We start from the raw sequence: 23260 nt of genomic DNA on the forward strand, positions 1-23260 counted from the left end.
TGATTTGTTAGTTTCAGCAAGCATAATTACAGGCTCATCCTTCTTGAGTAGATCCTCGGCTCTCTACAACATATTGTTGAGTTCCTGGACGCTGACATTCAGCTTATTCATATTGTAGTTCATTGTGAATGCATTGAAGGAAGAGGGCAAAGAATTGAGGATGGCATCCACTTGCGTGCCAAGATCTAGCCCGGATCCAAGAGCTTCAAGTTCGTTAATGTAACCCATCATCCGAAGACAATGATCATGAACTTTTTGCCCTTTGGTCATCTGCGCGGTCATGAACAATTTCAGGACCTTCTATCGAGTAGAACGGTTCTGCTCTTCATACATTGTTCTTAGACTGTCCAATATGTCCTTGGCTAGTTCGATTTGATCGAACTGCCTCTGTATTGAGTTGTCTAATGAGGCAACGACAAAGCAGCGGGCTAGGGAGTTCTTATCCTCCCACTCTTGGTAGTCCCTCCTACGGGCCTCAGAAGCCCTATCACCCGGACGTTCCGGGGCAGGATTTTTCACTACCTTGTCTAACTTTTTGGAAGTTAGGACCAGCATAAGATTTTTGTACCAGTCGGCATAGTTTGGGCCCTTAAGCTTGTTATCGTCTAGAAGCTTTGCAAATTGACCGTTTGCCATTTTCTGATAAAATAGCAAAATCATTAGTCCGCAACCTTAGTTTGATTCATGTTACCTACATAGATATGGCTTTTAATCTATGTTCCATTCCCATTTGTTCATCTCTGGAAATGTGGGAAATCACATGGGGTGCGTGAAGCCAACTGTTTCAGCTACATAACCTCACCACCTTTCTGTGACGGATCATATCCACTCATCAAATGAGTTTCCCTTTGGCCTCTGTCAGACAAGGTTCAGAGCCGTTTTCAGGTAAACCTTTCTGTCCAGTGAGTGCTTACCCATCATATTCAGGTTACGCCAAGGTACCGTGAGAGAGTTCCCATTTTTTGGTGAAGCCCCTCCCACATCGGTCTATGACGCCCCTATCATCTTATGAAACACTCTAATATATCCAACAGCAAATGGATAGCCCAATTTTATGGTGCGTTTCCTCATTACTGAAGGACCCATCATTGTGCTAATGACAGAAGGCCTTTAGAGAGTCCATCATATGGGTCTCCCTATCACATGCATTCATATTTGCGGGAGGGAACAAAATTACGCCCTAGTTTTAATTTAGGTCAAACCAGAGTGGCTCCCACTGACTTTCATAAAGTCAGATTTCTGGTGGGCCTTAATCAGCTAGGGGTTCCGTACGCATCCCTTTTCAGGGTTGTGGGGCCCACCAAGCAAAGAGGGTTCCGTACGCATCCCTTTTCAGGGTTGTGAAAAACATACTTAAGTACCTTCAAATGACAAAAGAGTTTTGTCTGGTATTCGATGGTATCTCACTACGGATCCAGGGGTATACTGATGCCGACTTCTTGTCAGATCCAGATGATAGAAAGTCTACATCTGGGTATGTTTTCACAATAGAATTGTGTGTTGTTTGCTAGAAAAGCAGCAAACAGGTTTCTACGGCGGATTCCACAACCGAAGCCGAATACATTGTCACAAGTGAAGCTGCCAAAGAAGTCGTATGGATGAAGAAGTTCATTCATGAATTAGGAGTAGTTCCATCTAGCACATCACCCATTCCGTTGTTGTGTGACAATAATGGAGTTATCACTCAGGCTAAGGAGCCACAAGCCCACTCGAAGTCGAAGCACATCGAGAGGAAGTACCACGTACTACAGGAGATAGTTGGAAGAGGGGATGTTTTGATTCAGAATGTAGCATCAACGGAAAATGTAGCAGACCCATTGACTAAGCCACTAACATGGAAATTGTTTGAGAAACACGTGCAAAGTATGGGATTCCGGCTTATACCAAGTTGGACCTAAATGCAAGTGGGAGCTGTTAGACAATGTATGCCATTAGCTTCAATCAGATTGATATACATTATGACATTTATTGTAAATGAATAAAGTACATATTTGATTCATGTTATTGTGGTGTGTTTCTGTGTAATACACTTAAACTGGACACATATGAGACTCGTGTTAGTTTAGAATCATTACAGCCGTTGGATAGATCTGGGGAGATTTATCTTGCCAAGGCTGACACTGATGTGCCGCCAAGTTGGTTGGGGTGCCTTGTCTCAGCTGTCAGGGTAAGACCTGAGGTACATGTAGTGTGGGTTTTCTTGAAACCCTGAATCGGACCAGAATTCCATTATTGCCCTGGACTTTGGAGATAGATGGGCAAAACTGGAATGTTACACCTGACCCCTAGACTCGATTATGATACTACACTAGGTGTCGGATTGGGCTGTGTTTGATATGCCAATCAGTGAGATCCTTAGAGGGGGTCAAAACCTGGGTATGTTGGGACAGTCCGAAAATTCATCTGAGAGGGTGATCAAAGTGACTGGATCAGCCCCTTTGTCGGACAAAGTGAATGATCGGGGATGCACTCTCTCTGATGAAAACCAAAGCTACCAGCAACTGATTTCCACCGTTGAAATTTGTTTTGCAAAATATATTTATATAAAGATATACATACATATATATATATATATATATATATACATATATATATATTATGGTTTCAAAATGTTTGCAAAAGGTTTTAGTTCCCGTGATCCATGTGAGTAGAGAGTGCAGCACTGTTCCTTGCAGCCGAGGGAGAGGTCCTCTCTTGTCAGGTAGTGTTTGATCATTATGGGCTGAGAGGTTAAGTGTAAGACCATTGAAGATAATACCTGATGGGCTAATCTTGCATCTGCTCACAGTCCTTTGGGTTTTTATAAGGTGCTTGACCCAAGGACCACTTAGTGTAAGTGTTGGGCCCATTAAAAGCCTATGGTGATGGGCTCAGGGGTTCACTGTCCCTTACAGTGAATTCTGCCAGGCCTTGTAACAGAGGCTAGGCTGAACCCATGTGGCTGATGTGTAGATCAATGTTTGGGTCCCATGACATACAAGGATATCCAACTGGGCAGCAGTTTGGAGACCAAATGAGCACATGGACTTAATGGACCTAAAGCCCAATTCGAACTGGTTTAATTTGATTAATTAAAGAGGGGTGGTTCTAGGATTTAGATTAGTAGATAGCATAGGGAGTTATCCCTATCCATTGAGAGAGTCCAGATCCAAACAGAGATTTGGATTAGGAAACTCCTAATAAGATTAGGAGGGCTGATCTTTATATGTAGATAAGATAAGGGATTATCCTTATCTCTTAAAGAGAGTCCAGATCCAAATACAAGATTTGGATTAGGAAACTCCTAATGGGATTAGGGAGACCTCTCTTTAAGGCTATAAATAGAGGAGGAGGGTGAACCCTTCAACACACAATCTGATTACAAATTCAAGAGAGAAGACAGCTCTAGTAAGACTGACGCCATCTTCTACTCTTGCCTCCTTATATTGCTGCCGTCATTGCCAGTTCGTTCTCCACCTGTACGAGCGATCGAGAAGCGTTCTTGATATCAGTTTTTGGTGAAATGCTGATCTGAAGTCGTGCTCACTCACCCTCCATCGAATTCTTGTTGAAGAGTTCGGTTATTCCTGAAGAACCACCTGCTGATTCTGGTCCACGCTACGCTGTGTCATCTTCAGTGGAAGCAGTCTTTGGCATTTTCCTTGGGCGTGAACACCTTCGTTTGGAGTTACTGTTACTCTGTATCAGGTATATCCCTCTCCTACCTTTTGGTTTTAGATCTGGTCCGGTTTAGGTTTAAGATTGATCATTGAAAATGCAGATTTTCTAAAACAGGGAATGTGATTCCCACAGGGTTTGGCTAGCCATATAATGGATCTCTTATCCCTTCAGATACAATTAATCCCATGTGCCTGTTGCATTACCGACTTGGCCACATAAATGTAGATCATATCATAAGGTTGGTAAAGGATAGTCCTTTGGATTTTCTAACTATAGAAGATCTTCCAACCTATGAACCTTGCCTTCAAGGTAAGATGATGAAGCGGCCATTTACTGGTAAGCCTGAAAGATCTGCAAGCACACTTAACCTTATACATACTGATGTATATGGTCCCCTGAATGCTAGGAATTGTAACCAACATGTTTATTTTATAATCTTTACCGATGATTACTCACGCTATGGTTACGTGTACCTAGTGAGACATAAGTTTGAATCTTTTGAAAAGTTTAAAGAATTCATACAAGAAGTCGAGAAATAGTTAGGGAGAGAAATTAAGACCCTTCGATCAGATCGAGGCATCGAGTATCTCTCTGATGAATTCAGGGACTACTTAAAGGAAAGTGGGATTGTATCACAACTAGCTCTTCCTGCTACACCACAATTAAACGATGTGTCAGAAAGGAGAAATCGAACTCTATTACATATGGTTTGATCACTTCTCGTCCACTCAGAGTTGCCCACATCATTTTGGGGTTTCGCATTAGACTGCGATTATGTGCTAAATCGGGTTCCAACCAAATCCGTTCAAAAAACTCCATATGAGCTATGAACTGGTAAGAAACCAAGTGTGAGACACTTGAAAATTTGGGGTTGTCCAGCACATGTTAAAAGAACTAGCATTGACAAATTGGAATCCAAGACCAGTCGTTGCCTATTTATAGGCTACGCCAAAGGCTTTGTGTGTTACTTGTTCTATGATCCAAAAGAGCAAAATGTGTTTTGCAGTCGAAATGCCCACTTCCAAGAAGAAGATTACATCATGGATAATCATCATCAGGAAGTTGTTCTTGATGAGGAGAGCCCAGGGGTAGTGGGAAATGTCCCACCAACTCCAGAAAATAAACAACCTAGAAGATTTACCCGGGTTTCTAGGCCTCTAGTTCATTACGGCTATGAGCAAGAAAGTTACTTGCTGGAAGCCATGACCAGTGAGGAGGATCCCGTGACTTATTCGGAAGCTATGTTAGACAGATTCCTTGAAGTGGGTAGATGCCATGAGAGCTGAAATGGACTCAATGGAGACCAATGAAGTCTGGACTCCAATAGATCTGCCCCCTGGGGTAAAAGCAATTGATTGCAAATGGATCTGTAAGAGGGAAAAGGGCCCCGATGGTAAAGTTGAGACCTACAAGGCTCATTTTATGGCAAAAGGGTACACTTAGAAAGAGGGAATCGATTATGAGGAAACCTTTTCGCCTATGGCCATGCTTAAATCTATTAGGATTCTGCTAGCTGTAGCAGTGTACCATGACTACGAGATTTGGCAAATGGATGTCAAAACCACGTTCCTGAATGGAGATCTTACTAAAGATATCTATATGCAACAACCGCGCAAGGTATCATAGCTATAGGTTAGCAACACATGGTATATAAACTCAACCGATCCATAATATGGACTTAAGTAAGCTTCTAGGAGTTGGAACATCCAGTTTGACTCTACCATCAAACAGTTTGACTTTGAGCAAAATCTGGATGAGCCTTGTGTTTACAGGAAGACAGTGGGAGATAAGGTTACGTTCTTGGTTCTGTATGTAGATGACATTCTATTCATTGGGAATGATGTAGAAATATTAATTACAGTGATAGTGTGGCTTTCACAGCAATTCTCCATGAAAGATCTTGGAGAAGCCTCCTACATATTGGGTCTTCGACTCTATAAAGATAGATCGAAGAGGATAATAGGATTATCCCAGTCTGCTTACATTGACAAGATTGTCAAAATATATAGCATGGAGAACTCCAAGAAAGGAAATGTTCCTTTCAAGTATGGAGTCGCTCTCTCCAAGGGTATGGCTCCCAAGACTCTCGAAGAGATTGAGGGCATGAAAGAAATCCCTATGCCTTAGCCGTAGCGAGTATCATGTATGCCATGCTATGCATTCATCTTGATATTACTCAGGAAATGAGTGTAGTAAGCAGATACCAGTCTAACCCAAGGTAGGAAAATTGGACTGTTGTGAAAACATACTTAAATTCCTTCGAAGGACAAAAGGAGTTTTGTCTGGTATTCGATGGTAGTTTACTACAGATTATCGGGTATACTGATACCGACTTCCAGTCAAATCCAGATGATAGAATGTCTACATCTGGTTACATCTCCATATGGGACCTTGAGTAGTAAAAAAATAAAATAAAATAAAATAAAATAACAGTCCACAACCCAAGCCGAACACATTGCCGTAAGTGAGGCTGCCTGATGAATGAAGGTGTTCATTGTAGAATTTGGAATTCAGCGCATCACCCATTCCACTGTTGTGTGACAACACTAGATCTACGGGAGATTGATGTTAAAAGGTGGCATCAGTGGAGAATGTTGCAGACCCATTGACTAAGCCATTGACTCAGAAAGTGTTTGAGAAACACGTGGAAAGTCTAGGACTCCGGCTTGTACCCGATTGGACCTAAATGCAAGTGGGAGTTGTTAGATAGTTATGCCCTTAGCTCCAATCAGATTGATCTATCTTTTGACATTTATTGTAAATGAATAATGTACATGTCATTATGGTGTGTTTCTGCGTAATACCCTTAAACCAGACACTTATGAGACTCGTGTTAGTTTATAATCATCACAGCCGTTGGATAGATCTGGGGAGATTTATCCTACCAAGGCTGACACTGATGTACCGCCAAGTTGGTTGGGGTGGCTTGTCTCAGCTGACCGGGTGAGACCTGAGGTACATGTAGTGTGGGTTTTCTTGAAACCTTGAACCGGACCAGAATTCCAATATTGCCCTGGACCTTGGAGATAGATGGGAAAAACTGGAATGTTACACTTGACCCCTAGACTCGATTATGATACTGCACTAGGTGTCGGATTTGGCTATCTTTGATATGTCAATCAGTGAGATCCTTAGAGGGGTTAAAACCTGGGTATGTTGGTACACTCTGAGAATTCATCTGAGTGGGTGATCATAGTGACAGGATCAGCCCCTTTGTCGGACAAAGTGAATGATCGGGAATGCACTCTCTCTGATGGAAACCTAAACTGCTAGTAGTTGATTTCAACCGTTGAAATTTATTTTTTGCAAAATATATTTATATAAAGATATACATACATATATATATATATATATATATATATATTATGGTTTCAAAATGTTTGCAAAAATGTTTTAATTCTCGAAATCTATGTGAGTAGAGAGTGCAACACTTTTCCTTGCAGCCGAGGGAGAGGTCCTCTCTTGTCGGGTAGTGTATGGGCATTATGGGCTGAGAGGTTAAGTGTAAGACCATTGAGGGTAATACTTTATGGGCTAATCTTGCATCTCCCCACAATCCTTGGGTTTTCATAAGGTGGCTGGACCCAAGGACCATTTAGTATAAATGTTGGGCCCCTTAAGAGCATATGGTGATGGACTCAGTGGTTCACCATGTCCTTTAGTGAATTCGGCCAGGCCTTGTAACAAAGGTTGGGCTGAACCCATGTGGCTGATGTGTAGATCAATGTTTGGGTCCTACGCCATACAAAGAGAGCCAATTGGGCAGCAGGTTAAGAGGTTAAGTGAGCACATAAGCTTAATGGGCATAAAGCCCAAATTTCGAATTGGGTTAATTAGATTAATTAAATAGGGGCGAATCTGGGTTTGAATCAGTAGATAAGGATACGAGGATAAGTCTTATCCACTTAAAGAGTCCAGATCCAAATAAATATTTGGATCAAGAAACTCCTAATTTGATTAGGATTAAGTTGATCTTAAACTACAGATAAGATAAGGGATTATCCTTATCACTTAATGAGTCTAGATCCAAATACATATTTGGATCAGGAAACTCCTAATCAGATTAGGAGGTTGTCTCTTTAAGGCTATAAATAAGAGAGCAGGGGGGACATGCAAAACACACCAGACAAGACACAACAAACTGGAAAGTTCTTCCCTGTTCTTACTACCCCTACCCAGTTCAATCTCCACTTGTAGAAGTGATCAAGAATTGTTCTTCATATTGCTTCTTGGCAGAAGAAACAACCTGAAGTTGTGTTCACCAGCCCTTTACTCCATTCTTGCTGAAGAATTTAGTTCTTGCTGAAAAGTTGTCCTACTAATCCTGCTTCACCTCACACTGTGTCATCTCCAATGGAAGCAGGTTTTGGTTTTCTCCTTGGGCGTGAATACTTTCATTGGGAGTTACTACTACTCCGTATCAGGTATATCCTTCTTCTCCCTTTTGGTTTCAGATCTGGTCCGGTTTGGTTCAAGATTGATCATTGAAAATGCAGTTTTCTAAAATAGGGAATGCGATTCCCAGATGGGAAAGAGAAATTTTTGAAATTTCGCCCAACCTTCCTACAAGGTTCGGCTATCCATATGATGGATCTGCCATCCCTTCAAAAGGGTAGTCAAATTAGGGTTTCAAATGAATTGCTAAGATTTTGGGTAAAAAATGGAGGGTTGAGATGGGTCCAACTGTAGATGGGGTTCTATGGGTGAGGGCTAATGAGATTGGCCGAAACGAAATCTTCTTGAATGAAGAGGCAAACGGGGGTAGTTTTGAATGAAATTTCATGGGGGGAGTTTCTGGACATTATGGATTGATTGGTGGGGTCAGATTGGCCTGACTGGGCCTGGATTGGGTAGATTAGGAAAGGGTTTGATTCAGTTAATTTCAAAGCTCGAAATGGAATCTTCATTTAATAAGGGGGTAAACAAGGGAATCTTGAGTTTAAATTTTGTGGTTAGGTGTTTTGGGAGATCCTGGTTCTGATAGTTATGCCTGATCTAATGGTTGAGGTGTAAGTGAGGGTCGATAGGGGTCATCGGATAGGTATCGAGTAGGTTTGACGGTAGATCTGAAGGTTCTCGAGGTGAAATTTGGTTTTTTTGGAGTTTTGGGTGTTTCAGAGAGGTCAGAAGGGTCTGATCGGGTTTTTGGGGTGAATTGGAGGCTCAAGTGGTAGACCGAGCAAAAATCGGGTGCTGATAGCTGCCCCTCTTTACTATGAGGTAGGAGACTACAAAACAACAAAGACTAAACAGAAACACGTAGAGATTTTTGTGAAGGGCAGGCTTGAAAGAAGGGCGACACAATGAGGGAGGATTACGGTGAGGGAAGGCAAAGAAGAAGAAGAGTTCTTGTGCAACATCATTTCATTATGTTTAGGTCATTTTATTCTTGGCAAAGTAACCCTCCCTAGGTATTAAGAACCTTCGGAATCAGGGTACATTTGCCGTAAAAGAAAACAACAAAAACAATTGATAAAACAAAAACTATTTATTTTGAAAAAGGGCCCCTCCTAGGTATCAAAAACCTTACGGAATTAGGGTATATCTGCGAAAACTGGATCTGGGATAAAATTGTGAAAATTTTTGATGTGGGTCAAGACATAGAGGCTGACATGACCAGCGGAATTTTCTAATATGGGTCAAAGCATAGAGACTGACATAACCAATGGAATTTTCAGATGCGAGTCAACGAAAATTAGTTCTAGGATAAAACTACTAAAGCTGAATCAGGGATAAAATGGCTAAAATTGGATCTAGGATAAAACTACGTAAAACTGGACCAAAGTAAATCTATCACTATGAAAAACATGTCAAACAAATCATTCACTAAGACAAAGGTTCAAAATTCTTGCAAAGCACCATCATAAAACACCAACAAATATTCTTTAGTTTTTTTTTAGAATTTTTTTTCTTTAGAACATTTTGAAAGATTTTAATTACTACTTTTTGACATGGCATAATGTAAAATAAGAGTTTCATGTATTATTCATCATTCATTTCATTCTTTCTTCTCTTTTTTTTTTGTTTTTTTTTTTTGTTTCTTTTCTTTTCTTTCCCTTTTTTATTATCATTTGTACCATCTCTATTTATTTAATTAAAAATAGTGCTGGTCAAAGAAAGGAGATTTACAAACAGGATTTCTAACATGGGTCAAGGCAAAAAGGCTGACATGACCAACGGGATTTTTTGACGCGGGTCAAAGCATAGAGGATGACATGACCAACGGAATTTTCTGATGCGAGTCAAAGCATAGAGGCTGACATGACCAACAAAATTTCTGACGTGGGTCAAAGCATAGAGGCTAACATAACCAATGGAATTTCTGACATGGGTCAAAGCATAGAGGCTGACATGACCAACAGGATATTCTAACGTGGGTCAAAGCATAGAGGCTGACATGACCAACGGAATTTTCTGACATAGGTCAAAGCATAGAGGTTGACATGACCAACTAGATTTTTTAGCGTAGGTCAAAGCATAGAGGTTGACATGACCAACGAGATTTTCTAACGCAGGTCAAAGCATAGAGACTGACATGACCAATAGAAGACAGATGCAGGTCAAAGCATAGAGGCTGACATGACTAACAAAATTTTTGATGCGGGCCAAAGCATAGAGGTTGACATGACCAGTGGAAAATAGATGTAGGGCAAAAGCATAGAGGTTGATGACCGACGGAATTTCTAACGCAGTTCAAATCATAGAGGCTAATATGACCATCGGAATTTTCTGACGTGGGCCAAATCATAGAGGCCGACATGACCAATGGAAAACAGATATGGGCCAAAGCATAGAGGCTGACATGACCGATGAAAAACAGACGCAGGACAAAGCATAGAGATGAACATGAACAACTGAGTTTCTAACTTGGGCCAAAGCATAGAGGCTGACGTGACCAATGGAATTTTTTGATGTGGGCCAAATTATAGAGGTTGACATGACCAATGGAAAACACACATGGATCAAAGCATAGATATTGACATAACCAACTGGATTTTTGACGCAAGTTAAAGCATAGAGGCTGGCGTGACCAATGGATTTTTCTTACGCGGGTCAAAGCATAGAAGCTGACATGACCAATGGAATTTCTAACACGGGTCAAAGCATAGAGGCTGATGTGACCAACGGATTCTTCTGACGCGGGTCAAAGCATAGAGGCTGACATGACCAACGGAATTTCTGATGTGGATCAAACCATAGAGGCTGACATGACCAATGGAATTTCTGACGTGGGTCAAAGCATAGAGTCTGACATGACCAACAAAATTTCAATGTGAATATCATCAATGAAATTGGAATTCAGATACTTAACTGACAAATCTTCAATCAAATTATAGACTCAAGAAGCAAAACACCGAGGTGTGAGATAAACACTTAAAGGGATTTTTGAAAAATAAGGCAATGATTTGCACGAAAGGGCTCAGAATAACCAATATACAAGAAAAAGGATATGACATGATGGTAGCCAAGATAGAAGTTGAGTAAGCATAAAAAGGTCAAAACATCTCCTCAAACTGTGGTACAAGAAGTATTTAAATATCTAAGCAATGTACAAGGACATGAAATATGGGAATGGTAAGAAGGAAAAGTTTCAAAACTCAGAGGTCAAAGTGGCTTCGACCTCAACTCATATGAAAGTGATTATGTCCAAATGGGATACTTCTGGTTCACACTAGATGAGAATGTGTAACTTCTCTTCAGGATCGTCCCTTAAAACTCATTGAGTTCAACAACATGCATGATAGAATTGTAAATTGTTGAACAATGGATTCATTGTAAGAAAGGCTTTATCATAGGAGGTCTTCCCTAATTTTTTTTTTTCTTCTCTTTTTTTTTCTGGTTAACAAAAATGGTGGGCTATAAAGCTAATACTTTAATGGAGTGAGTAACAGTTAAGATCCTTCATTGCCAACCAAATAGGTCTATCCAGTGCTGGTTTACCAATTTTTCAAAGATCGATGAGGTCTTGCTTATTAGGATGAAATGTGGTATGGGATTGAGGTCACAAATGATGGGTTAAAAGGCCCAAATAACAATTAATGGGAGGCATCAAATGCATGGATCACCTCTTGGGAAATTTGATCCAGAGTCTGCTTTCATCATCATTCTTTTTTCCCTTTTTTTATTTTTTTATCAAGGCTTTTCCTCCTAGCCATATGGATGGAATTTGCTCTTCATATTCTTCATCAACATGAATCGTGCCATCTTATTGATCAGGGAAGACTTTACTTTGGGACGAAATGTAAATGAGTAGGAAAAATCAAAACTACATGTGGGTGTCATCATGAAAGATTCCATAGCAATAAAATGATCCTAGCTGCCCCAGTTTCTTCTAAATATTTCTTGATTCATCATTTGCCAATTCACTTTTACATCAATCTTCCTTGATAGCTACCCCACCTTACTTGAGTATTTTATTCTCAACAAAGCTACCCAAAGTTCATTCCCCTTTTTTCTTTTTTTACACTTCTCTTCCATTTAGTTTCATTTTCTCCTTTTTCTTTCCTCCTTTCCATTGAGCACTTGCTCGATTTCTAATCGCATTCTTTGTGTTTTGACACCCACTTGCTAGAAAGTGCTTATTATGAAGAAAAGGCTGATAGGATTGCTCAAAGGGCCAAATAGGGGATTTTACTACATATTATCAATATTAAATGCATAAGGTCAAACAAGCGGCCAATGGTGGCCTCCCTTTATTTCATTATTGACTGCATGTCACATATTAAAGAAGCATATGTTAAGCACAGTATATGTCGAGCAAAGCACCCTTGAGCATTATGTTCGGACCGTGCAGCATCATTTCATTTTGTTCGGGCTGTTTTATTCTTAGCAAAGTAACCCTTCCTAGGTATCAAGAACCATTGGAATTAGGGTACATTTGCCGTAAAAGAAAACAATAAAAACACCGATAATACAAAAACTTTTTATTTTGAAAAGACCCCTCATAGGTATCAAAAACCTTATGGAATTAGGGTATATCTGCAAAAACTGGATCTAGGATAAAATTGTGAAAATTTCTGACGCGGATTAAAATATAGAGGTTGACCTGATTAACGGAATTTTCTAACATGGGTCAAAGCATAGAGACTGACTAGACCAACGGAATTTTCTGATGCAGGTCAACGAAAGCAAGTTCTAGGATAAAACTGCTAAAACTGGATCTAGGATAAAACTGCAAAAAACTGGACCAAAGTAAAACTATCGCTAAGAAAAACATGTCAAACAAATCATTCATTAAGACAAAGGTTCAAAATTCTTGTAAAGCGCCATCGTAAAACACCAGCAAATATTCTTTAGTTTTTTTTTTTTTTCTATAGAACATTTTGAAAGATTTTAATAACTACTTTTTGACATGGTAATGTAAAATAAGAGTTTCAGGTATTATTCATCATTCATTTCATTCTTTCTTCTCTTTTTCTTTGTTTTTTTTTTGTTTTCTTTCTATTTTGTATTATCATTTGTACCATCTCTATTTATTTAATTAAAAATAGTGTTGGTCAGAGAAAGGAGATTTACAAATGGGATTTCTAACGTGGGTCAAGGCAAAGAGGCTGACATGACCAACGGGAGTTTTTGACACAGGTCAAAGCATAGAGGCTGACATGACTAACAGAATTTTTGACGTGGGTCAAAGCATAGAGCCTGACATGACCAACGGAATTTTTGATGCGAATCAAAGCATAGAGGATAGCATGACCAATAGAATTTTCTAACGCATGTCAAAGCATAGAGGCTAACATGACCAACGGAATTTCTGACACAGGTCAAAGCATAGAGGCTGACATGACCAATGTGATCTTCTGACATGGGTCAAAGCATAGAGGTTGACATGACCAATGGAATTTTCTGACATAGTCCAAAGCATAGAGGAAGACTTGACCAACGGGATTTTCTGATGTAGGTCAAAGCATAGAGACTGACATGACCAATAGAAGATAGACGTGGGTCAAAGCGTAGAGGCTGACATGACCGATGGAACTTTTAATACAGGCCAAAGTATAGAGGTTGACATGACCAACGGAAAACAAACGTAGGTCAAAGCATAGGGGCTGACATGACGGATGGAATTTTTGACGCGGTTAAAAGCATAGAGGCTGATATGACCAACGGAATTGTCTGACGTAGGCCAAAGCATAGAGGCTGACATGACCAATGGAAAACAGATGTGGGTCAAAGCATAGACATTGAAATTGACCAATGGAAAACAGATGCAAGCCAAAGCACAGATGCGGACATGACCGACGGAATTTCTAATGTAGGCCAAAGCATAGAGGCTGACATGACCAACTGAATTTTTTGACGCGGGCCAAAGTATAGAGGCTGACATGACCAACAGAAAATAGACATGGATCAAAGCATAGAAGCTGACATGACCAACAGGATTTCTGATGTGGGTCAAAGCATTAAGGCTGACGTGACCAATGGATTTTTCTGATGCGGGTCAAAGCATAGAGGCTGACGTGACCAACGGATTTTTTTGACGTGGGTCAGAACTTAGAGGCTGACATGACCAATGGAATTTTTGACGTGGGTCAAAGCATAGAGTCTGACATGACCAACATAATTTCAATGTGAATATCATCAATGAAATTGGAATTTAGATACTTAACTGACAAATCTTCAATCAAATTATAGACTCAAGAAGTAGAACATCGAGGTATGAGATAAACACTTAAAGGGATTTTTGAAAAATAAGGCAATGATTTGCATGAAATGGCTCAAAATAACCAATATACAAGTAAGAAAAATGATATGATATGATGGTAGAGCCAAGATAGAAGTTGAGTAAGCACTAAAAAGGTCAAAACATCTCCTCAAACTGTTGTACAAGAAATATACAAATATCTAAGCAATGTATATGGGCATTAAATATGGGAATTGTAAAAGGAAAAGCTTAAAAACGCAAAGGTCAAAGTGCCTTCGACCTCAACTCATATGAAAGTGATTATGTCCAAATGGGATACTTCTGGTTCGCACCAGATGAGAATGTGTATCTTCTCTTCAGGATCGTCCCTTAAACTCATTGAGTTCAAAAACATGCACGGTAAAATTTTAAATTGTTGAACAATGGATTCATTGTAAGAAAGGCTTTATCATAGGGAGTCTGCCCCAGTTTTTTTTTTTCTTCTCTTTTTTTTTCTGGTTAACGAAAATGGTGGGCTATGAAGCTAATACTTTAATGGAGCGAGTAATAGTTAAGATCCTTCATTGCCGGCCAAATAGGTCTATCCAGTGCTGGATGCCGATTTTTCAAAGATCGAGGAGGTATTGCTTATTAGGATGAAATGTTGTATGGAATAGAGGTCACAAATGATGGGTTAAAAGGCCCAAATAACAATTACTGGGAGGCATCAAATGCATGGATCACCTCTTGGGAAATTTGATCCAGAGTCTGCTTTCATCATCATTCTTTTTTCCCTTTTTTTATTTTTTTATCAAGGCTTTTCCTCCTAGCCATATGGATGGAATTTGCTCTTCATATTCTTCATCAACATGAATCGTGCCATCTTATTGATCAATGAGGACTTTACTTTGGGACGAAATGTAAATGAGTAGGAAAAATCAAAACTACATGTGGGTGTCATCATGAAAGATTCCATAGCAATAAAATGATCCTAGCTGCCCCAGTTTCTTCTAAATATTTCTTGATTCATCATTTGCCAATTCACTTTTACATCAATCTTCCTTGATAGCTACCCCACCTTACTTGAGTATTTTATTCTCAACAAAGATACCCAAAGTTCATTCCCCTTTTTTCTTTTTTTACACTTCTCTTCCATTTAGTTTCATTTTCTCCTTTTTCTTTCCTCCTTTCCATTGAGCACTTGCTCGATTTCTAATCGCATTCTTTGTGTTTCGACACCCACTTGCTAGAAAGTGCTTATTATGAAGAAAAGGCTGATAGGATTGCTCAAAGGGCCAAATAGGGGATTTTACTACATATTATCAATATTAAATGCATAAGGTCAAACAAGCGGCCAATGGTGGCCTCCCTTTATATCATTATGTCACATATTAAAGAAGCATATGTTAAGCACAGTATATGTCGAGCAAAGCACCCTTGAGCATTATGTTCGGACCGTGCAGCATCATTTCATTTTGTTCGGGCTGTTTTATTCTTAGCAAAGTAACCCTTCCTAGGTATCAAGAACCATTGGAATTAGGGTACATTTGCCGTAAAAGAAAACAATAAAAACACCGATAATACAAAAACTTTTTATTTTGAAAAGACCCCTCATAGGTATCAAAAACCTTATGGAATTAGGGTATATCTGCAAAAACTGGATCTAGGATAAAATTGTGAAAATTTCTGACGCGGATTAAAATATAGAGGTTGACCTGACTAACGGAATTTTCTAACATGGGTCAAAGCATAGAGACTGACTAGACCAACGGAATTTTCTGATGCAGGTCAACGAAAGCAAGTTCTAGGATAAAACTGCTAAAACTGGATCTAGGATAAAACTGCAAAAAACTGGACCAAAGTAAAACTATCGCTAAGAAAAACATGTCAAACAAATCATTCATTAAGACAAAGGTTCAAAATTCTTGTAAAGCGCCATCGTAAAACACCAGCAAATATTCTTTAGTTTTTTTTTTTTTTCTATAGAACATTTTGAAAGATTTTAATAACTACTTTTTGACATGGTAATGTAAAATAAGAGTTTCAGGTATTATTCATCATTCATTTCATTCTTTCTTCTCTTTTTCTTTGTTTTTTTTTTGTTTTCTTTCTATTTTGTATTATCATTTGTACCATCTCTATTTATTTAATTAAAAATAGTGTTGGTCAGAGAAAGGAGATTTACAAATGGGATTTCTAACGTGGGTCAAGGCAAAGAGGCTGACATGACCAACGGGAGTTTTTGACACAGGTCAAAGCATAGAGGCTGACATGACTAACAGAATTTTTGACGTGGGTCAAAGCATAGAGCCTGACATGACCAACGGAATTTTTGATGCGAATCAAAGCATAGAGGATAGCATGACCAATAGAATTTTCTAACGCATGTCAAAGCATAGAGGCTAACATGACCAACGGAATTTCTGACACAGGTCAAAGCATAGAGGCTGACATGACCAATGTGATCTTCTGACATGGGTCAAAGCATAGAGGTTGACATGACCAATGGAATTTTCTGACATAGTCCAAAGCATAGAGGAAGACTTGACCAACGGGATTTTCTGATGTAGGTCAAAGCATAGAGACTGACATGACCAATAGAAGATAGACGTGGGTCAAAGCGTAGAGGCTGACATGACCGATGGAACTTTTAATACAGGCCAAAGTATAGAGGTTGACATGACCAACGGAAAACAAACGTAGGTCAAAGCATAGGGGCTGACATGACGGATGGAATTTTTGACGCGGTTAAAAGCATAGAGGCTGATATGACCAACGGAATTGTCTGACGTAGGCCAAAGCATAGAGGCTGACATGACCAATGGAAAACAGATGTGGGTCAAAGCATAGACATTGAAATTGACCAATGGAAAACAGATGCAAGCCAAAGCACAGATGCGGACATGACCGACGGAATTTCTAATGTAGGCCAAAGCATAGAGGCTGACATGACCAACTGAATTTTTTGACGCGGGCCAAAGTATAGAGGCTGACATGACCAACAGAAAATAGACATGGATCAAAGCATAGAAGCTGACATGACCAACAGGATTTCTGATGTGGGTCAAAGCATTACGGCTGACGTGACCAATGGATTTTTCTGATGCGGGTCAAAGCATAGAGGCTGACGTGACCAACGGATTTTTTTGACGTGGGTCAGAACTTAGAGGCTGACATGACCAATGGAATTTTTGACGTGGGTCAAAGCATAGAGTCTGACATGACCAACATAATTTCAATGTGAATATCATCAATGAAATTGGAATTTAGATACTTAACTGACAAATCTTCAATCAAATTATAGACTCAAGAAGTAGAACATCGAGGTATGAGATAAACACTTAAAGGGATTTTTGAAAAATAAGGCAATGATTTGCATGAAATGGCTCAAAATAACCAATATACAAGTAAGAAAAATGATATGATATGATGGTAGAGCCAAGATAGAAGTTGAGTAAGCACTGAAAAGGTCAAAACATCTCCTCAAACTGTTGTACAAGAAATATACAAATATCTAAGCAATGTATATGGGCATTAAATATGGGAATTGTAAAAGGAAAAGCTTAAAAACGCAAAGGTCAAAGTGCCTTCGACCTCAACTCATATGAAAGTGATTATGTCCAAATGGGATACTTCTGGTTCGCACCAGATGAGAATGTGTATCTTCTCTTCAGGATCGTCCCTTAAACTCATTGAGTTCAAAAACATGCACGGTAAAATTTTAAATTGTTGAACAATGGATTCATTGTAAGAAAGGCTTTATCATAGGGAGTCTGCCCCAGTTTTTTTTTTTCTTCTCTTTTTTTTTCTGGTTAACGAAAATGGTGGGCTATGAAGCTAATACTTTAATGGAGCGAGTAATAGTTAAGATCCTTCATTGCCGGCCAAATAGGTCTATCCAGTGCTGGATGCCGATTTTTCAAAGATCGAGGAGGTATTGCTTATTAGGATGAAATGTTGTATGGAATAGAGGTCACAAATGATGGGTTAAAAGGCCCAAATAACAATTAATGGGAGGCATCAAATGCATGGATCACCTCTTGGGAAATTTGATCCAGAGTCTGCTTTCATCATCATTCTTTTTTCCCTTTTTTTATTTTTTTATCAAGGCTTTTCCTCCTAGCCATATGGATGGAATTTGCTCTTCATATTCTTCATCAACATGAATCGTGCCATCTTATTGATCAATGAGGACTTTACTTTGGGACGAAATGTAAATGAGTAGGAAAAATCAAAACTACATGTGGGTGTCATCATGAAAGATTCCATAGCAATAAAATGATCCTAGCTGCCCCAGTTTCTTCTAAATATTTCTTGATTCATCATTTGCCAATTCACTTTTACATCAATCTTCCTTGATAGCTACCCCACCTTACTTGAGTATTTTATTCTCAACAAAGCTACCCAAAGTTCATTCCCCTTTTTTCTTTTTTTTCTTTTTTTACACTTCTCTTCCATTTATTTTCATTTTCTCTTTTTACTTTCCTCCTTTCCTTTGAGCTCTTGCTCAATTGCTCTAATCGCATTCTATGTGTTTTGACACCCACTCGCTAGAAAGTGCTTATTATGAAGAAAAGGCTGATAGGATTGCTCAAAGGGCCAACTAGGGGATTTTACTATATATTATCAGGATTAAAGAAGCATATGTTGAGCATAGTATATGTCGAGCAAAGCACCTTTGGGCATTATTCTTTCTCTCCTATTTTTTTTCATCTTTTCCTCTTCTTTTTTTTTGTTTTTTTAGTCCTTTTATGATCCCTTAGGTGCATTCTATGGGTTTGGCTAGTTTTTCGAGAAAAAAATGTATAATGTATAAGCTCAACTGGTTAACTAGTGGCTTTTGCACATTCAAGGGATCAATGAGGAAAGAGTAAAGACCAAGGATGGCCTCCAGTCCTTTCTTTTTTTAATCAACATAGCACTAGGTTAGGATGGCGCCTTTAATCTGTGCTGGCTCAATATTCAAAGGGAATGTGCTATGCTTTGGTAGTTGAAATTCTGCCCTAGTTTGGACAAGGAGGATGGCTTTATTATGGATTGGGAGGTCAACAGAGAGTTCAACTATAAAGCTCTTGATCAACAACTCACTTTCCTCAGGCATGCTTTTGGGATTCTGAGAGGAGGCAAACTCTATCTTCTTCTGCGGGCAAACAACCCTAGATGGACTAATCATTCTCTTATAAACAAGTATCTCAAACAAGGGAGAGATAAATAGGGAAAAATAGTATTTTATTTATGGAAGTGGTCGGACCCAAGAGATGGGTTACTTTATGTACCTCTTTGAGGCCAAGCGTAGTTCAATATGCCTTAGAATGGCAAAGAAGAGAGAATAACAAATTAGATGCAATAACAAAAGGAGACTCTCGATGGCTGGAGGCAAGGTAGAGAGCATTGACCCCCTGTCTCAGAGATTACATTCCCGTTCATACAATTGGCTTGACATTACAAATGAACTGCAATCTTGAGTTGATGGCTCCTGAGGCTCAAGAAATGCAATAAGACCTTGATCAATTAGCTTATAAACTGCAATTTTGAGTTGATGGAAATTGTCAGTGATATGCCCTAGGCTTCTATGATAGTCACAAAAGTTACTTTCATCATAATGCTTTGGTTTACGCACCAAGGGAGGTCTCTCTAAAGGAAACTCCAAATATCCATCATTCAGCAAGGCAGGTAACAACTGAGAGTATGAACAAGGAAGTGGGGACAACTCTGACTTTGTTGCATCCTTGTGGTGCGTTGCTATTGACGTGAATGTGGACACACTAGAGTACTCACCCTAAAAGAAGGGCTAGCTGGGTGGCCAGATATGAACTATACTTCACTCCCTCCTTGATGCTTGGTTCCAAACTTCTTTGGCCCAGAGGTGATTGTCCCTATTCCAACCACTAGTGGGTTAATCCACCCATGCCTAAGAGATTCTTCGATTCTAACAACTCCTTTCACCACTTTACTAAATTCCTTGAGCGGTTGTGCAACCAACAGAGTATGGTAGGGATCTTTCAAAGTCTTAACAAAAAGCCTAACCATTTCTTCCTTGGGCATGGGGTATCGTAGTTTGAATGCCATTTCACACCACCGATATGCATAATCTATGAAAGACTCTTTAGGATTTTAAGTCATGGACTCAAGATCTGCTTGATCTGGCACTAATTCCATGTTATAAGGAAAGTGGTCTAAGAATGCCTCAGATGTTCATTTCCATTACTTCTTTTTCTCTTCTTCAAGATTGGCAAAACACATTCTAACACTCCTAGTCAAGCTTTTTTGGAACATTTAGATCAAAAGCTTCTCATCGGAACCATACTGAAACATATCCCTACAAAAGATTTTCAAGTGAGTTTGAGGACAACCTTTTCTATCAAGCAATTTGGCATCTAGGTACAAGCATAACTCCTTAAAATCCATGATTCCCAAATTGTGGACCCCCTTTACTTGCCTCATCTCTTCCTTCAATTTTTCTACATCATTCTTGAGGGGGTTTGGAATAAGGAAGGGTTGAGCATAGGATTGTCCCAGGAAGCTGAAGATTGGTTGACGTGGGGATTGATAGTAGGATTGTTTAGTAAAGCTGCGAGTTGGTTGGGAGGAAGGCTAACAGTAGAGGTGCTTTGTGAAGTTGAAAGTTGGTTGGGGTGGAGGCTGGTGTGACAAAGCAGTGAACACAAAAGGGGGAGGTGTAAAGGTAGTATTGGGTGTGGCGGATGTTGGGAACGAAGATGATGTGAAAGGTGGGAAAGTTGTTGATGTGCTCAGAGGTGTGAAGGCGGGAAAGATTCCTGACACTAAGAATGAGTGCTTTGATTTTATGAGGAAGGAGGAGGCAGTACTGGTCGGGTATGCTCTTCGTGGAAGGCCGCAAACTGGGCTATTGCATATTCTAACTGCTCTTGAAGTTTGAGGTATTCAGTGTATGGGACTGAAGCTGGTATCTTCAAGTCTGATGAAGCAGATAAACCAACAGATGAAGGAGGGGCAATACACTTATTTTGGTGTGACTCTTACACCATGGCTCACGCGACTGATCTGGTTATTATATGCTGAGTTACAGGTCTAGGATTCCCAATGATGTTCTCCTATGGATGCAACTTGGTTGATGATGATATTTTCTTTTGCAAACACCTCTCCGTAAAATTCTCTTTCCTTCTTCCTCTATTTCTTTTTTACTATTATTATTATTATTATTATTATTATTATTATTATTTTCTTCACTTTTTTTGAATTTTCCTTCTTTTTTTGTATTTTGACTTTTCCTCTTTTTCTGGATTTTATATTTTTCCTTTTTTTTTATTTTGGAGTTTCCCATGTTTTATATTTTGGATTTTTTTCTTTTCCTATTTTTTTGCATTTCTAATTTTTTATTTTGGGTTTTCCTTTTCCAACCCCCATTTTTGTTTTTGAATTTTCCATTTTAATCTTTCGGGATTCTTTTTTTTCACTCCTTTTTTATTTGAGATTTCCCATTTTTATATTAAGGTTTTTTTCCTTTCTTTTTTCCTCTTTTTTTTTTTTTATTTTGTGTGTTCCCCTTTTTTCTTTTTGATTTTCCATTTTTTATTTATTATTATTATTTTGGACTTTGGATTTTCCATTGTTTTTGTGTTTTGACTTTTGATTTTTTTTTATTTTCCATTTTCTTTCTTCTTCTTTTTTTCCGCTTTCTTTCTTCTTTTGTTTTTGAATTTTGGATTTTCCTTTTTTATTTTCTTTGGATTTTGGAATTTCTCTTTTTCTTTGAATTTTTCTTTCTTCTTTTTTTTGGTTTTTTTACATATTTTATATTTATATATATACATATTTTATAAAATGATGAATGCAATCAATCACGAATGAGGTGGCCGACCCATAGAGTCTAAGTCAACACGGAAGCTGGATACACGAATTCAAAGGGGGAACCCGGATCCTACGGTTGCAAAATCTCCTACCTTCAAACCTTCACTCACGTGGGCTTTCTTCAGTTAGAGATTAATTGGGAGTTTCCCCGGGACCTCAATGAGTTCTTAAACCCGCTAGCCCAAATATAGCAGTCCTTCCTAAAGGGATTCAAGAATTCTAATGGTAGGATGCAATGCCTGCATTCATTCATATGACAATCACCAGATGACATAACTTGAAATCATAGAAGCAAACACGATAATTAGGCAAACCCAAAAACATTGCATCACTATCGCCCTTGAAGCAACCACATTATTTTCTATTTCTGTTTGTGAAAAGAAAGAAACATTCAATTAACCACTCCGAAAATAATACTTAAAACAAACGATGAACCAAAACAAGTCCATTTGTTATTGAAAAGAAATGTGCACACCAATTACTTTGGCTGGAAATGATCAGTCCAATGAACCCACGTGTTCAGTTTTTGAGGCTCCATAACTACACTGTACCAACCTTCGGCAAGTAGACCCTTCTTGAGATTAAATAAAAAAACTTAGTGTTTGTGGGCCCCCTTTTGTCTAGTGATAGCCACCTAAAGGTCTCAACCTCATAGCACGGGCATCAAAACACCCAACCAAGACTGCAATTAGAGTCAAAGACAAATGACCACCACTGCCAAGCTGAATTTGTTGTAAACTGCATTCTCTGCCACCAATCCTTGAGGCAGAACTGAACCCAGGCCCACCCCATAAGAACGACCACTGCCGATGTGAATAGGTGATTAAGAGGGTGATGTGATGCATTATTCGTACCTAAGCTTCGCGGGACCACAACTCCAGAAATGCATGTCCAAAGGTGAACCAGGTATGCGTACAGCTTTCCTTTCCTTAAATAACGAAAAACAATGGCAACTAGTTGAACATTATGCTTGGTGCTGCTATGGTCGGCTCAACGCCAAGATGGGCATCCTTGCGACGTGTTCCACCAAAGTAGCCATCAAGAGTCCATGCATCATGGAAGATCCTTTGCCACACTATGCGGTTAGACATAAGCAGTTTCAAATTGAACAAGCTCCTTTATGTGGCTTCACACGCCGTAGGC

Source organism: Nelumbo lutea, chromosome 3 (genome assembly GCF_056320005.1).
Source record: "Nelumbo lutea isolate HS-2025 chromosome 3, American lotus-T2T, whole genome shotgun sequence".
Lineage (NCBI taxonomy): Eukaryota > Viridiplantae > Streptophyta > Magnoliopsida > Proteales > Nelumbonaceae > Nelumbo > Nelumbo lutea.